Below are 15,608 nucleotides of genomic sequence, written 5' to 3' on the forward strand. Positions count from 1 at the left end.
TGTGACTATAGTTGTGGATGAGATCTTGCAAAATCAAAGAATTGCATATGCCCAGTGATATAGCCTGTGCTCAAGTGATTTCTAGTGTGAGTGATTTTCCAAGGTAAATAGAACTTGGAACAAGTTTGGATTCATTCATTCTCTTGCAGGATTGTGCAGTGGAGGCAGGCAAAGCAACGAGGGAGATTTGGAGATCATATCTGAGCTGTATTGTGTGTAACAAGTGAAGATAGTATTGAGCACTTGTGAGGAGCATTGTACTATGTTTGTTACATGTTCTCAATCATTAACATACAGATAGTGTGGAGTTTTCAGCTGTATGCTTTCCCCGGGTTACATACTGTGTTAATGTGTGCATGCGATTGATGTTTCATTATTTTTGATGCTGCTAAATTGATGATCAACGTAGAGGAGCTTATGTATTATGCATGTATTCTGAAATAGTGCATGATCAGGATAATCTCTGTTGAATATGTGTTTATTATTCAAAATTTCTACATGGTATCGGAGCCAACTGATTTGTAGAAGAAGTTCTACATGATATCTGTGCTGTATTGATCATCAGATCTATTATTCAGAAAGTGTTTACATTTTATTTCTTCAGGCAGAGTCTGTGATCGGACCAGGTAGCCTCTGGATTCATCCTTCTTTTGGAAGGTGAGATATCCAGTGAATGCCCATACAGTCGATCTCTATACGAGAAATACTTTGTTCTCACGAATTTTAGATCAGAAGTGGTTGTGTTTTGAGCTGGTGGAATGGCACTCAAGGATAAACTCAAAAGAATTAGGTGTGAGAATGGAGACAGTATGCCCAGTATCTCACGAAGTTCACCCAATGTCGGTATGAGTTGGGAAGTGTGGGGGTAACTGTTGAGGATGAGGATATGGTGAGTCTAGCACTCCTTAGCCTTCCTAAGAGTTGGCATAGCTACTAGGACTCGGCGAATGGAAGGGAGAAATTGCCAGGATGGGAGAGACTTTGGTCAAATCTTGTGCAAGAGGAGATTAGACGCTGCACCAGAGACATTTCTTCATCTATGCATGATGAGGAGAACTGTGCCTTAGCGAGTAAGGCGAAGAAGGGGAAGGGGAAGTTTTTTCTTTCCAAATCCAGTTCTTCCAATGAAGGGAAGAAGGTTGACAAGTCGAAGGTGCAATGCTTTCATTGTCATGAGCTGGGCCATTATGATACTAATTTCCCAAAGAAGAAGTCCAAGAAGGGATCCGGGGAAGGATCTGAAGGTGAGGCACCTTCTTCACAATTTGAGTTGGATTTCACACTCTTCGCATGCATGGTTTCATCCATGATGGGAAGCGGTTGGTTTCTTAAAAGTGGAGCTTCTTTCCACATGACCGGTGACAAAATTTTGTTCAATACTTTGTAGGAGAAAGATCTCCAGATACTCATAGGGATGGGTAATGATGAGAAGTATAGTGTCTTAGGTGTAGGAACAGTTATTTTTCATAGGGAGCATGGAGCTCGCCTTACCTTGACCGATGTCAAGTATGTACCATGACTAAAGAGAAACTTGGTGTTGATCACATTGCTGGAAGACAAAGGCTATGCTGTAGTCTTCAATAAGGGAAAGGTTTTCCTTAGACACATCATCACTAGACAGGTGAAGCATATTGGTTCAAGATGCATGCAAAGCCTTGAGTAGCAAGGCAACTAATGGAGACTTGGTGGTTGAGAGGGAGCGTATATTACCTCTCGACATGCAAATCCAGAAGAAGTCTCAGATAATTGTGCAGGAGCCACGACTGATGTAGCATTTTCAAGAGGTTGTGGAGCAGCCATAACAAAGGAAGCTGAGAGGAGATCGAGTAGAGACATCTACTCATGCAGAGACCTCAAATAGGGGGAAACTTTGAGCCAGGTGGGCTGAGGGATCACCTGCAGCCATACCTCCAGGTGGGAGGTGGGGTGATGTGGATTGATCATCCAAAGGACGAGGGGCAGGATTCTTGAGGTACCCAACCTCTTAGATGAGACCTTGCTACGGGAGCCCCAATGTGTAGTAGCAGGAACTGAATGATTGGGGAGAGACAGATGCGGATGGAGCAGCAGAGAGAGCAACAATGCAGGGAATCACAGGACATCACATAGCATGCAAGCTGCAGCAATGCAAGAGGCACAAGTGTCTTGCACAGTGCTAGGTGGCATAGATAGGTGTGCAATGGTGCAAGATGCATGAAGATGTTGCAGCAGCGTAGATTTCAGAGAGGGAGCACTTGTCAGCAGCAGGTAGAGTTTCAGCATCAGAGTATGTTCCTAGCCCAATAGAGTGGTCAGTTGGGAGTGTTTTTGTTCCAAGTGTTGTTGGAGAAAGTGGAGCGGGGAATCATGTTGCATGCAAAACATTCCAGAGTTACAGTATAGGGGTTGCAGATAATCCATAATCTTGTTGAGAGGGAGTATTGAAAATGCAACAAGATGATGGAGCTTAGTGGAAAGGAGTCGCCTTCACTAAGTGGGCCCGCAGGCAAATTATGGCGCAAACTCTATTTTTAGACTATGTATATTTTTAGACATATGGATCATGGTCTATGAGTTGCAAGATGTTGTTTATGGATGATTGGTCATGTTGGGAAAAATAGATGAACTTCTATTTTTGGATCACAGCAGGAGGGATCAGAGTCTATTTCTAGACTATTAGTCAAAAATAGAAAGGTCAAATATTATTGTCTCATAATAATATTTAGACTATAAATTTTATCTTATCCTCTTGGAGCACTACAGTTTGAGCTACAGATGTGGCACATGCAGCTATCAGAAGGAAATACACTTTCTTTGTGGGTCAGCTGAGCTATTTCATGTAGGACTTCAGTTAGAACTCATGTGGTTGAGTTCTGTGGAGTTGGATGAGAAGTTAATGGAATTGTGTTCAATTTGACTTAGTTGAACTAGTTGTATTTAGTCTAACTGGCCAATAGAATAAGTGATGAGTTGTGTGAATTAGTTATTATTTAATTCACTACTTATTAACTCATAATGCAACTGAAGAATACATCAGTTAACTCAGTGCATGTACAGTTCAGTGGAGACAGGTGTTAGAGGTTGAGATTGCTATCAGTTGTGACTATAGTTGTGCATGAGATCTTGCACAATAAAAGGATTGAGTATGCCCATGAGAATTGCATATGCCCAGTGATATAGCCTGTGCTCAAGTGATTTCCAGTGTGAGTGATTTTCCAAGGTAAATAGAACTTGGAATGAGTTTGGATTCATTCATTCTCTTGCAGGATTGTGCAGTGAAGGCGGGCAAAGCAGCGGGGGAGATTTGGAGATCAGATCTGAGCTGTATTGTGTATAACATGTGGAGATTGTACTGAGCACTTGTGAGGAGCATTGTACTATGTTTGTTACATGTTCTCAATCATTAATATACAGATAGTGTGGGGTTTTCAGATGTATGCTTTCCCCGGGTTACATACTCTATTAATGTGTGCATGCGATTGATGTTTCATTATTTTTGATGCTGCTAAATTGATGATCAACATAGAGGAGCTTATGTATTGTGCATGTAGTCCGCAATAGTGCATGATCAGGATAATCTCTGTTGGATATGTGTTTATTATTCAAAATTGCTACATGGTATTGGAGCCAGTTGATTTGTAGAAGAAGTTCTACATGATATCAGTGCTGTATTGATCATCAGATCTTTTATTAAGAAAGTGTTTACATTTTATTTCTTCAGGCAGAGTCTGTGATCGGGCCAGGTAGCCTCTGGATTCATCCTTCTTTTGGAAGGTGAGATATCCAGTGAATGCCCATACAGTTGATCTCTCTACGAGAAATAATTTGTTTTCACGAATTTTAGATCAGAAGTGGTTGAGTTTTGAGCTGGTGTAATGGCGTTCAAGGATAAAGTCAGAAACATTAGGTGTGAGAATGGAGACAGTATGCCCTAGTATCTCACAAAGTTCACCCAATGCCGGGATGAGCTGGGAAGTGTGGGGGTAACTGTTGAGGATGAGGATATGGTGATTCTAGCACTCCTTGGCCTTCCTAAGAGTTGGCATAGCTAACATGACTCGGTGAATGGAAGGGAGAAATTGCGAGGATGGGAGAGACTTTGCTCGAATCTTGTGCAAGAGGAGATTAGACGGCGCACCAGAGACAGTTCTTCATCTATGCATGATGAGGAGAACTGTGACTTAGCGAGTAAGGTGAAGAAGGGGAAGGGGAAGGTTTCTCTTTCCAAATCCAGTGGTTCCAATGATGGGAAGAAGGTTGAGAAGTCGAACGTGCGATGCTTTCGTTGTCATGAGTTAGGCCATTATGATACTAATTGCCCAAAGAAGAAGTCCAAGAAGGGATCCGGGGAAGGATCTGAAGGTGAGGCACTTGCTTCACAATTTGAGTTGGATTTTACACTCTTAGAATGCATGGTTGCATCCATGATGGGAAGTGGTTGGTTTCTTAAAAGTGGAGCTTCTTTCCACATGACTGGTGACTAAAGTTTGTTCAGTACTTTGGAGGAGAAATATCTCCAGATACTCATAGGAATGGGTAATGATGAGAAGTATAGTGTCTCAGGTGTAGGCACGGTTATTTTTCAGAGGGAGCGTGGAGCTCGCCTTACCTTGACCGATGTCAAGTATGTACCAGGACTGAAGAGAAACTTGGTGTCGATTGCGTTGCTGGAAGACAGAGGCTATGATGTAGTCTTCAGTAAGGGAAAGGTTTTCCTTAGACACATCATCACTAGACAGGTGAAGCAGATTGATTCAAGATGCATGCAAAGCCTTGAGCAGCGAGGCAACTGATGGAGCCTTGGCGGTTGAGAGGGAGCATATATTACCTCTCAACATGCAGAGCCAGAAGAAGTCTTAGAAAATTGTGGAGGAGCCATGATTGATGCAGCAACTTCAGGAGGTTGTGGAGCAGCCAAGACAAGGGAAGCTGAGAGGAGATCGAGTAAAGAAATGTACTCATGCAGAGACCTCCAGTAGGGGGAAACTTTGATCCAGGTGGGCCGAGGGATCACATGCAGCCATACCTCCAGGTAGGAGGTGGGGTGATGTGGATTGATCGTGCTAAGGAGGAGGGGCAGGATTTTTGAGGTAACCAACCTCTTGGATGAGACCTTGCTACGGGAGCTCCAATGTGTAGTAGCAGGAACTGACTGATTGGGTAGAGACAGATGCGGATGGAGCGGCAGAAAAAGTGACAGTGCAGGTAATCCCAAGACAGCGCATAGCATGCAGGCTGCAGCAATGCTAGAGGCAAAAGTGTTTTGCACAGTGCTAGGTGGCACAGAGATGTGTGCAATGGTTCAATATGCATGAAGATGTTGCAGTGGCGCATATGTCAGAGGGGGAGCACTTGTCAGCAGCAAGTAGAGCTTCAACATCAGAGTATGTTCCTAGCCCAATAGAGTGGTCAGTTGGGAGTGTTTTTGTTCCAAGTGTTGTTGGAGCAAGTGGAGTGGAGAATCATGTTGCATGCAAAACATTCCAGAGTTATAGGATAAGGGTTCCAGATAATCCATAATCTTGTTGAGAGGGAGTGTTGAAAATGCAACAAGATGATCGAGCTTAGTGGAAAGGAGTCGCCTTCACTAAGTGGGCCCGCAGGTAAATTCTGGCGCAAAGCCTATTTTTAGACATATGGATCATGGTCTATGAGTTGCAGGATGCTGGTTATGGATGATTGGTGATGTTGGGAAAAATACATGGACTTCTATTTTTGGATCACAGCAGGAGTGATCAGAGTCTATTTTTAGACTGTTAGTTAAAAATAGAAAAGTCAAATATTATTGTCTCATAATAATATTTAGACTATAAACTTTATCTTATCCTCTTAGAGCACTTCAGTTTGAGATGCAGATGTGGCAAATGCAGCCGTTAGAAGGAAAAACACTTTCTTTCTGGGTTAGTTGAGCTCTTGCATGCAGGACTTCAGTTAAAACTCATGTGGTTGAGTTCTGTGGAGTTGGATGAGCAGTTAATCGAGTTGTGTTCATTTTGACTTAGTTGAACTAGTTGTATTTAGTCTAACTGGCCAATAGAATAAGTGATGAGTTGTGCGAATTAGTTATTAATTAATTCACTAATTATTATCTCATAATGCAACTAAGGAGTACATCAGTTAACGCAGTGCATCTACAGTCCAGTGGAGACAGGTGTTAGACGTTGAGATTGTTATTAGTTGTGACTATAGTTGTGCATGAGATCTTGCACAATCAAAGGATTGAGTATGCACATGAGAATTGCATATGCCCAATGATATAGCCTGTGCTCCCGTGATTTCCAGTGTGAGTGATTTTCCAAGGTAAGTAGAACTTGGAACGAGTTTGGATTCATTCATTCTCTTGCAGGATTGTGCAGTGGAGGCAGGCAAAGCAGCGGGGGAGATTTGTAGATCAAATCTGAGTTGTATTGTGTGTAATAGGTGGAGATAGTATTGAGCACTTGTGAGGAGCATTGTACTATGTTTGTTACATGTTCTTAGTCATTAATATACAGATAGTGTGGGGTTTTCAACTGTATGCTTTCCCCGGGTTACATACTGTGTTAATGTGTGCATGTGATTGATGTTTCAATATTTTTATGCTGCTAAATTGATGATCAACGTAGAGGAGATTATGTATTGTGCATGTATTCCGCAATAGTGCATGATCAAGATAATCTCTGTTGAATATGTGTTTATTATTCAAAATTTCTACAAATTCCATTGCAGGGAATTTTATAACATTTTAACATATGTATTCTCTATACACATAAAGAGTATGCCATAATTAGTGAGCTCTATAGTTAACAGAAGCTGCCAAAATTTACAGTTTCAGACATATAATGAAAAGACATGTTCTCTGGAACTCAATCATAAGCATTTAGCTTATCACATGCAATCCCCATATTAATGCCATTATTCAAGAATAAGAGTGACAAGATTTCTTGAGACAAAATAAGCTAGGATACCAACATTTTAAAGGGGTAGTTTTAGTGATTGTTTTGTAACATAATATAATTTTTAGACACGAGTTCATAAGAAAATAGAGAAAATGAAATTACAATGAATCAAAGGAACAATATACTAGTTAGCTTTTGTCAAGTTGTTGACGCCTGCCCACGGATTCAAGTGTTCCAGATTCTCATAATTAGGGCTTTTCTCAATATATTTTTGAGGATTGAGATAAATCTAAATTAGCAATTCAAACAATGTATACCAGAATCAATATTTAAAGAGAGGCATCACACCCTCGAACAAGTGGAAAACTTTATTTCTTTGCCATCATAGACAAGAGTTAGAAATCATACATGTAATATTACCTACAATTCGATATACATAATTTGTATATTTTTTTTTTGCATAAAATCATTATAGGAGAGCATGTCCACAACAAGGTATCACTGGGAAAATAAAGCTTACCTCACACAACAAAGACCAAGAAATCTGCATGAAGAAACAGGTTGGCCTGAAATCATGAATTGTCAAACAACATAACGACCAATTGTCATAGAAAATAGAAACAAGAACCCATCGCCAAATACATGGAAGAAAAAAACAAAAGCACTGGTTTAAATCAAATCCTGATAAACGTAGGATAAGCCCCGTGCCCAAGCCCAAATATTCAACGCGCCCCACTTTATCCATCCACAACTTGGCTTCTTCATTATAATCGACTTGTTCGGATGCAGGAACAATCGTTGGTGAAAGAGGAGCCATTCAGCACTTGCAAGGGCACTCGTTGGTGAATGAGGAGTCATTCTAGTTGCGCCTCGTGCTGCGAACATGGTTATTCGCACGGAGGAGGGGCTTTGCCTTAATATTACAGTGTAATAACTGTTTTTTGATTATTTATTAATTAATCATTGTTTTATGTTTTTTTGATAATGTTTTAATGTTTCTTAACTGTTTTTTAAAATCCGATGAGAAATCATTGTTCAATCGTTTAACAATAAATTTGACCATAAACAATAGTACAAAGTAACAACATAGGGAGTTGTTCTAAAAAAACACTTTACAACATAATTATTATTAACTATTAAATTAAAATTCTAAAACTAGTGAACACACCATAACCATATGGTAAAAAAATAAAAAATTTAAATTTAAATTATTTACTTAAAGTGGAAAAATTATGTACAAAATTTTAAAATAATAATAACGGTCATATGGAGAATGTTTTATCGTTCTCTTCTTTCATTTATATTAATATTGATATAAGAATATGAAAACATAATACTATTATTGAAGTGAAAACTTAACCCACACACGTCGGTCTTAACCCGAGGGTACCGTGTGAACAAGTTGTCGGCCTTCATAAGCCCTAACCCATGTCATGTCATATAAAAGGGGCAAATCAGTAGTCTCGACGGGAGGGTGAAGGAGACTCAAGAAACAGATAGGATTCAAGGACACGAACTTCTTCTCGTGGCTCAGCGTTTTTCCTTAAAAGAGCGAGACGTCTAATCTGTAAAAGGATTGGCTGCAATGGCCGCGTTTTACTCTGCCATTGGAAAGCGAGCACGCAGGGAAAATGAGGATCCAGAGAACAATGACTCTGGAAATAAGAGGCGGAACTGTGGCACTGGTAGAGAGCGAACTCTGCCTGGCGCTGACAGTACGGTATATCGCATACTATGCCCTGTTAATGTTGTTGGAAGTGTTATAGGAAAGGCGGGTAAAGTTATAAAATCTATGAGTCGAGAGACGCGTTCGAAGATCAAAGTTATAGATGCTGTTCCAGGCGTTGATGATCGCGTGATAGTAATCTTCAGCTCACCGTCAGGCAACGACAAGGAGAAGGATTGCAATGAGAATGAAGTTGAAGTTGAACCTGTACTGTGTCCTGCTCAGGATGCTCTTCTTAGAGTGCATTCTGTTATTGTTCAACAATCTTCTGGCAGAGATAATGATGACGCCGACAAAAATAGACAACACAATGCTCGGTTGCTGGCTGCTAACAGCCAGATTGGAGTTTTGATTGGAAAAGGTGGAAATAACATTCAGAAGTTGAGGAGCGAATCCGGGGCACAAATTCAGATACGGCCAAAAGATGAGTTGCCAGGCTGTGCTTTTAGTTTTGGTGAAGTCGTTGTCATATCTGGAGATGCAACCGCTGTCAAGAAAGCACTTTATGCAGTTTCAGCTTTTCTGTATAAACACCCACCTAAGGAGCAAATTCCTTGGACTGATATTTTATCTGCAACGAACCCAACCTCACTCCTTCCTTCTGCTGTGCCCGCATTATTTACTCCGCCAAATTATGTTCCACAACGAGATTCACTGTTTGCTCATCACAGTTCAGGTGCTCCAAGAGTAAATGCTATTTATGCCTCGGGCCATTTACCTGCACTGGGAGGATATGGAAGTGAAGCTCGAAGTTCAATATGGCCTCTTACTTATAACCCTGGTCATCCCATTGCTCCAAAATATGGGAATTCTGCTGTTGAGAAAAGTGGGGAGGAGTTTTGTATTCGAATAGTATGCCCAAATGATAAAATTAGAGGTGTGATTGGTAAGGGCGGCAATAGTATCAAAAGCATGAGGAAAGACACAGGGGCAAGTATTAAGGTTGAAGACCCACAATCAGAATCAGATGAACGTGTAATCGTAGTTTCTTCAACAGAGTTGGCTAATGATGGTGTTTCACCTACCCTTGAGGCCGTTCTTCAATTGCAAGGAAAGACTTGTAGTGACAATGACAATGATGGTGGTGGCATTTGTACAAGGCTTCTTGTTCCGTCAAAGCACATTGGTTGCCTTCTTGGTAAAGGTGGCAACATCATCAGTGAGATGCGGAAGCACAGTGGAGCAAATATTCGCATATTTCGCAAAGAGGAGCGACCAAAATATGCCTCCCAAAATGAGGAGCTCGTTCAGGTTACTGGAGACCCCAGTGTTGCTAGAGATGCACTCATCCAAATTACAAAAAGGCTGAGGGAAAATGTTTTCAAAGATATGTATGGTGCTACCAACACTCACACTCTGCTTCCTTTGTCTTCTAGTCGATCTGTGCCCAGTGCGATTCCTCTTTCAAATTATGGTAGTAGGTAATATGATCTAGGATTTCCATGGTAAATTAGGTGCTCCATTGTAAAATATAGTTTATTATTTTCTTTTTTAATTCATTTTCTAGATACATATTATATTATATACTAGATAAAAATATAAATTTATTAGGTTAATGAAATAAATTGACGAAATTCTCGATATATTTTTATATTTGTAATCAAAAAATTTAGAATAATTTGTTTCGTATTTCATTTATAAAATGTTATATAAAATTATATTTTATAAATAATTTTTAAAAATTAGAGATGGAAAACCTAATTACAATTTTCCATGGATGAAATTTCTTTCCTTTTCAACAATGTTATTGTATATACGGATTGGCTATTTATTTTGTGTCTTAGTTATGATTATTATTTAAGGAAAAATGTTTTTTTTAACATTTGATTTAGATATATATCATGTCGGTGCATATATATATACATGCTCGTGGCAAGTATGTCCCTGTATATCATATTCGTGCATTGAAATCCATGCTGTGGCAAGTATTGTGTTTGGCTCTCATATGATTTTCGATTTTTACACATCCACACATTTGATGTGCTAAATGTATAGAATATATATGTATATATATTTTTGTGTTTTTGTTATATAATCAGATATAGATTATATAGTGGAACTTCACAATTTCAATAAATTTGACTAAACCATACGTAACCAATATATATAATAAAAAATTATTTAAATATTTTATGTATTGGTTTTTTTTAAATGTTATTTCACATCCATATTCAAATGTTTTATTTATAAACCACATCATATTTATTAAAATATTTTTTCTTAATTATTAATATATTTTTTCTATATTATATATTAGAATGTCTTTTTAGAATCTATATTTATTTTTTTAATCAAGTAAAACTCACGATGATGTAAATATTTACTATGGTTACTTTTGTGTTTAAGTTTACTTTATTAAACCTAATGACTCAAGGCTTCTGGCTTGGAGAAGAAATGTGAATTATAATTTGAATTATAAAATGTATATTTGATAATTATTTGTTCTAGTTTTGTTACATGTAATTTTCCCTTTATTCCATATTCTCTTTCATCCATAGAAGCAAAGTATTAAATAACATTTTTAATGGTCACATATAAGGAAAATAAGACTTATTTTAGAGGCTCCACATTTTTAGAGGCCATGTCTATTGGATTTATTCTTTTAATATTATTCATCTTACTAATATAACAATGTGTAGTTAATTATTCTATTTATGGATTGTTTGGTATCCTTTTAACATTGTTATAGTGTAACACTTTATTTGGGTATGGGTAGATTTCGATGGATCATAATGTGCAAGGGGAGCATTAAAAAGGAAAATGATGATAAGGATAAGGAAAAATAGACAATATGAAATGTTTTATTTTTTAATATTATATTCGCCAAATACAATTTTTTCCATTTGTTTGAAATTTGTCATTTAGCAATACGTAACATAATTTTTCTTTACTAATATGACGATATATTTTTGTTTGTTTATTTTTATTTTTTCGATCGAGACATCAAATTTCTTTAAAGAGTGCTAGCTGAATGGAAGAACATGAATTACTCATCGTGCCTTAACATGAATTATTCATTAAACAAAAAAAGATTCACTTTCTATGTTTTGTTTCTAAAGAGAAATTTTTATTGTTTCTAGAGACTCAATAACTAGTATTAAAGATATATTGTCACTATAGAGACAATATGTTTTTAACCGTAGCTATTGTCTCTTAAGGGACAATAATATTTGTGTTCTATATTTCCTTTATAGAGACAATTTTTTGAGATAATAATTTAAGACACTTACTTAAAGACAATATTTAAAACAATTACAATTTTTTTTTATTTCAATTTAAGACAATTCACTCAAAAATTGTCTTTAAACCCCATTTATGTAGTAGTAAGAACTTCATGCTAAAACTAATGTAGATAACATGCAAATGATTTCCGTACATATCGGAGAGAATGAATGTAAGTAAGAGCTAAAGGTTCTTGTCATTCATATATAGGCGTGTTTCATCTACTTACTCGGTGATGATATCCTAAACATTCTAGCATAAACTTCCTAATATACATTGAATTATAGACTCTATGGAATCTCTTATTCATATTCTAGTTATTAAGTAGGCTTGATATTGTTTGATTTCGTGGAGGGTAACCTAGAATAAATGGTACAACCCAAATTTTGTGCAACACTTGTTGTCAATTGTGGAGAATCTAACACTTGAAACAGAGATGTAAACGAGGATATTCTCACTCATACTTATCGAGGATTATGTTTTATATATATATATATATATATATATATATATATATATATATATATATATATGTTTGACACCTAATCCTCAGCGGCTGGGTGAACCCGGAATGTGAACAATCATCAAGAAGATGAACTGATCAGTCACATTCAGGTATATAAACAATAGTTACCTAATGAAATATATCAATCAGTTTTTGTCTGCCAATTCTGGAGTTACCCTCGCCTGACATGGTATCAGAGCGCAGGTCCCAGGTTCCTTTTTATGGCGTGCCTTGTAACTCCTCCAAATTTAGTGGGGATTTGCCGTCTTGGGTTGTGTTTCCAACATTACGTTTGTTACAGTCATCATGTCGTCTTCGGTTTTGATAAGGATTTGAATTTTTCAAATAATAGGGCTTCAATGCGTTTGTGAGGTGCTGGGTATTAGATGTGTTTGTGAGGGTCTGGATGTAAATTCCCGGTTCATTGAAAGCCGCTCGAGCAAGTTCTTGTTGCTGATAAGTGTGTCTTCATTTTCATAAAGTTGAAAGAAACATAATAAATTGACATGGCGCCCATCGTGGGGAACATGTAGAGCTCTCTGGTTCAAAGCAAGCCCGGCAGTTTTCCGCTCTACATCAGCGAACAGGCCTTGTTTAAGCGAGGCTCAATTTTCACAATCTAAGCTAAAGCATGTGGCCTGGTAAATTAACGTGCTTTTAAATGATTTAAACTCCCGGCTCTTACCTTTAATTGCAAAATTTTTTGATATATTTTCTGGAGTTAAGGTGAATTCACATTCGGATTTGTGAACTGAGTATAGTTTTTGAGACTTTGAAACTAAGCTCGTGGAGATCAGAAGCACGAACCCGAGCAGGGATATTCTAGTTTTTTGTTTTTGCGTGATCAATTCTTTGTATCTGACTACGTAAAGTTCTGGCACCATGCGTTGAGCTATGGAGCAGCTGAGAATATTCATGAGATTCAAGTAGATCTGTGGGTAGTAAACAATTACATCTTGCAGACAGAATTGATAATAGACGGGTGCATTGTGTCAGCATTGTGAAAAGTTTTTTTTTTTGTGATCTTTCTGCCAAGAGCGACATGCTTCTGCCATTACAAAAGCAAATTTTTGAATAATGGATGTGATGACCGATTGGTTTCTCGTATCAATTGGTTTCAGTCTTTTTGAATGAAATACTCTTCAAACTCTTTGAACATAGATTTTATCATTTAATAGCAGCAATTAGTCAAGAAAACAGAGCTCCCGCCTGTCATCCTTTCTTGTGAAATTTGGAGAGAATGTCTGAACTTTAACACCACCATATTTTATTACTGTCTAGAGAATCAAAGGGATTTATGGTGATTTGATTGATTATTTCCCACAGAGATTTTTTTTACTGTATATCAGCAGAAGTAACTTTTTACAGAATGCATTCAATCATCTCTACGGTAGGAATAGTTCTCACTGGCAACGAGAACTATCCTGAATGGTCCCGGATGGTAAAACACACCCTCATCTACAATGAGTTGTGGAAGGGAGTGCGTGTTGGAGAAGGAGATAATGACCCAGTACAGCCTACATCAGACAAAGAGCTCGTCATTTGGGAAAACAAGAACAGCAAAGCCTATGCATTAATTGCAGCATCTATAAATGAAGAAGTAAGTCGCCATATTTCATCATATTCAACTGCCTTTGAAGCTTTACAAAAGCTGAAAGAACTTTATGACTCACATTCTGCACTTGAAGTTGTTCAGCTCATGATTAAACTCTTCACTCTTGAACTAAAAAATAATGATCCTCTTACTCTTGCATCTGAAGTAAAATCCATAATGCATGATATCAAATCCACTAAGGTTGAGCTGGATATCCCTCTTATTGCTTTTCTCAAGGCACTCTATCCTACTTACTCCAATTATCCTGAGTCTTTACAAGCAAATGGAAATCTTAAAGATATAACCTTTGACTCTCTTGGGAAATGGTTTGCTGAAAGAGAGAAGGCCTTTGGAAAGAAGACAATCCCTAAATCTTCTGAAGAGACTGTCTGCCTTGCTCATAAAGAAAAGCATCCTGCTCATGATTCTACAAGAGGAAGAGGTGGACGAAGAGGAAGAGGAAGATACTTCAGAGGCAGGGGGGGAAGACACTCTCAAGCAGAAAAGGCAGATCTGCATTGCATTCGCTGCAAACGAAATGGATCACATGATGCTTCTACATGCAAGCTACCATGGGAGAAAATTGAGCAGAAAAGAAACCAGCAGAAAGGTAAAACTGATGATACAGACAAAGGTAAAGCACCTGAATCCGCTCACTATATTGAGGCACAATGTAACATTGGAGTAAATGAATATTTGTTTAATGCTTCACTTGCTTCTTCGAAAAATGATTGGTTGCTTGATTCAGGAGCAACCTGTCATATGACTCATAGGAAAGAATTTTTTGAAGATTTCACTGACAATGTTGATGGAGCAGTATACTTTGCAGATCAGTCAAAAATCAAGCCATCAGGGCTTGGCACAATCAGGCTTAAACTGCCTGGTCTTCCAGACTTTCTTCTGGATCATGTTCTATATCTCCCACAGCTCAAGAGAAACTTGTTGTCCTTGGTCCACATCCGTCAGCAAGGTCACTCCATTCATATGTTTGATGGCAAGCTTGAGGTAAGAAAGACATCTGACCACTCACTTGTCATGAGGGGAATAGAAGAAGAAAGACTTCTTAAACTGCAAGGAACCTCTGCTCATGCACAACATTTCTCATATATTTCTCATCATGAAGAAGGTACACTTCCATCAAGTTTATTATGGCATGCTAGATTTGGACATTTAAACTATGACAGTCTCCGCTTATTGAAGAAAAATGGTGTTGCTGGTTTGCCTACAATTCCTAGAAAACATAAGCAATGTGATGCTTGCATTCTAGGAAAGCATAGCAAACAGTCTTTTCATGATTCACATTCAAGAGCACATAGGAAGCTTGAACTCATTCATTCAGATTTATGTGGTCCAATGCTTGTTCCTTCTGTAAATGGAAATAAATATATCATGACATTTATTGATGATTACACCAGAATGTGTTGGGTTTATTTATTGAAGAACAAATCTGATGCTTTTCAAACATTCAAGAATTTTCATAAATGGATTGAAAATGATGCACAATCTCATATTGGGTCTATACGCAATGATAATGGAAAAGAATATACATCAAATGAATTTGAACACTATCTTCGCCAACATGGGATCAAACATCAAACAACTGTGCCTTATAATCCCCAACAGAATGGTGTAGCAGAAAGAATGAATAGAACAATCTTGAATATGGTACGATCCATTCTTTTCTTCAAAAATGTAAAGATAATG

At 37.9% G+C, this 15,608-nt stretch overlaps 1 pseudogene; it reads left to right on the top strand.

Annotated features, from left to right (window-relative positions):
* The first annotated feature begins 8,442 nt into the window (after nt 1-8,442).
* LOC149206906 (KH domain-containing protein At4g18375-like) lies at nt 8,443-10,032 on the top strand (annotated as a pseudogene).
* The last annotated feature ends 5,576 nt before the right edge of the window (nt 10,033-15,608 follow it).

The sequence above is a fragment of the Pinus tabuliformis genome, chromosome 1_2 (genome assembly GCF_031772625.1).
Source record: "Pinus tabuliformis cultivar Carrire ecotype Pingquan chromosome 1_2, CPIR1, whole genome shotgun sequence".
NCBI classification, from domain to species: domain Eukaryota; kingdom Viridiplantae; phylum Streptophyta; class Pinopsida; order Pinales; family Pinaceae; genus Pinus; species Pinus tabuliformis.